Source organism: Pavona decussata, unplaced genomic scaffold (assembly GCF_977016875.1).
Source record: "Pavona decussata unplaced genomic scaffold, jaPavDecu1.1 SCAFFOLD_207, whole genome shotgun sequence".
NCBI lineage: Eukaryota > Metazoa > Cnidaria > Anthozoa > Scleractinia > Agariciidae > Pavona > Pavona decussata.
The window spans coordinates 1,352,821-1,355,597 of record NW_028145612.1 but is presented as its reverse complement, the minus strand read 5'-3'; positions in this window follow the sequence as shown (position 1 = coordinate 1,355,597).

The following is a 2,777-nucleotide window of genomic DNA, read 5'->3' as shown; positions in this document are numbered from 1 at the left end:
CTCAATATTATCAGCGGTTTAAGTAGTGAACGCCTACTTTGAACTTATTGTATTCTGTCAATATCTTTGTGATTATTCAACCGTAGAGCAAATTAAAGCGGGGACGCCACCAAATTAAAAGGCCAAATAACTACTGTAGGTTTTTCACGGCCAAGAAACGGTTGTGTTGAGCAAAACCAGATCGGGGCGTTGTTTTCATCTGTAGTTGACAAATGCAAATTTTCACAATTTTCACTTGCCGTTTGATTTATCTTACTTTATTCATAATGAAACAATATTTGCGATGAAAATGCATTGTTCACAGTAAGCGATATTAAAAATTCATCAGCCTCTGTACTTGTTATCTCGTACAGTGTTTCTATCTTTAGAGCAAATCAACCCGATGTACAATTATAAAGCGCCGTTCAAGGCACTAACAACCATTTGCCTGAGAAAACGTTAAAATAATAGCATTTCAGTGTATTCTTCGAAGACTAGATGCTTCAAGTATAATTCTACAAACCCCTATAATGTGGCAAAAGATTATGATAATCACGTTACCACCGCAAAATGGCCCTGTTCTTCTCGTCTTTTCTAAGGCATTTGATCTTACGATACACCATGTCTAAAAAATCCTGTGTGAAGAGTATTTTAAGAACTAAGAAAAACGGCATTGTGTAGTATCTATGAACTCAAATTAATGCAAAACGACCAAGTGAGCTATTCCTCTTCAAAAACCAAGATTTTACGTGTTGATCGGAAGCTCCGAATGATAATTTAAAAAAAAAATAGAAGAGCGATTGAATTTGTTTAGCGCGTTAATAAAACAGAGGCTGGAAAAGTCTCCCCATGTGGTTCAAGTTTAACAGTAATTAAATTTAAGGGTGAAAACGAAAACTGTTTTTCGTAATTTTGAAATGGTAATTATGTAGGCAAGCAATGCGTACACACACATTCACCTTCAAATCTGAACTAGTTCATTCGTTTATACCAAACTGATCCTCTTATTGATATTCTTCTTATTTTTCTCCTCAATTTAGCCTGTGTAGCAGAAAAATCTGGAAGTGAACGATAGCTTCCGGACCATGGAAGGAATAACAAACTTAAAGTGGAGCGATCGTTCACTTCTCGCCATTGCGTGAAGGGAAGTGTCTGTTCAACAGGATACCCGCAATTCTATTGCATTGGATATAACTGAATCCCCAGATAAACAGAAAGAAATGACGGCGAACTAGTCCAAAAAACTTACAATTTCGTGGCAGAGGGCAGTATTAACCCTTTCGTTTCTGCCATGAATCCTCTTTCTTGATTAACCGGGCCTGATTAAGGACGGAGCATCCTGTCGTAGGTAACTATGTCCAAGTCCTGCGCATTATGGAATGATCCGAGAAACTCAGGTTTTTGAAGAAACGTGTCTCCTAATACAAAGATATTTTTGTGCGGTTTATGGCTATGCGGGAAAAGCAGATCTAAGCAAGGGTTAATCCGTTAAAAACAGAAAATTTCGAGGTAACCAAGCATTTGCTTCTAGTAACAAGACTTTAGAACAACGCCCTTATTGTGGTGTATTTTAAAAACTTTTGGAAATATTGTCGCTTAATTGTCTCTGCAAATAGCATGGTTACCCCAATATTCCTTGTTTAGAGCTGCTTAAGCAAAAAGCAAGAGGGTTTGGCTTTGATAGAAATTGGTCTCAAATATTCAAGTAAAGGAAAAGGTTGAAAAAAGGTTGTCGTCGTGTTGTTTATAGGGTATTACCCTAATTTATGTCTTATCAGATGCAGCTCTAAGTGGATGCGAGTTAGTGTGAAAACAATGTCTTAACATGTCTTAACACACGTATTCTATAACGAAATGATGTTGCGAAGTTGTGGGGGTGATCAACCATGTGACTTAAAGTCGATGAAGTTTATACGCGACTAAAGTAAACCATTTTGGTGGAATACATTCAGAATCGATTATTATAATCACTGTTTTCAACGCACATGAAATGTTTGAAATAAATTAGGCGTTAAAAGCTTATAGAGTACTTGGCGGAGCGAATTGTTAAAGTGCTAATTTTAATATTTCTTGCCTGTAAACAAGCTCCCAAGAGGGTATAGACGAACAGAAATATCGGCAAGCGGAGCGACTCAAGCTCGGTTTGGGGGCGAGAAAGACCAGACCGAGCCCGGTTCTGTTCGCCCTATAGTGCACTTGGGAGCCTTTTCACAGGCTACAGCTACAAAATTTGTCGATCAGTTAAAACTAGCTTTTATAAAATCTCAACATTTAAACCACATTATTAAACAAATTTTTATGTTCCCCGATGCACGAAAGTAACTGATGATGACAATTCAACATAAGATATTAGTTAAAAATGGCATTCATCGCGCAGAATGGCCATTGTTCTAGCGACATTTACTTACAGTACACGAAACGCTATAGGTCTGTAATATTGCTCGTTATATTTTCAAGTAAATAAAGGTGTATGAATGATTCATACACCTTTAAAAAAGTCGCCTTAGACTCTTCTTAATTAATTGGAAAAGTTCAGTGGAACCTCGATTTAATGAAGTGCCAAAGGACTTTAGAAATTGGTTCGTTATATCGAGGTTCTGTTCCATTCATTTTATAGTGTGACTATTGTTACCGATTTCGCTTAAACAAAACTGGCCAATCAGATTGCAGGACAAGAACAATGAATTTCAACCAAAGCCGATTGAACCAATCACGAGTAGACGGAAAACAACAGTTAAAACACAAAAGTTTGGAATTATTCACTGTTTGTATCATAACGTGATCTGATTGGCCAGTTT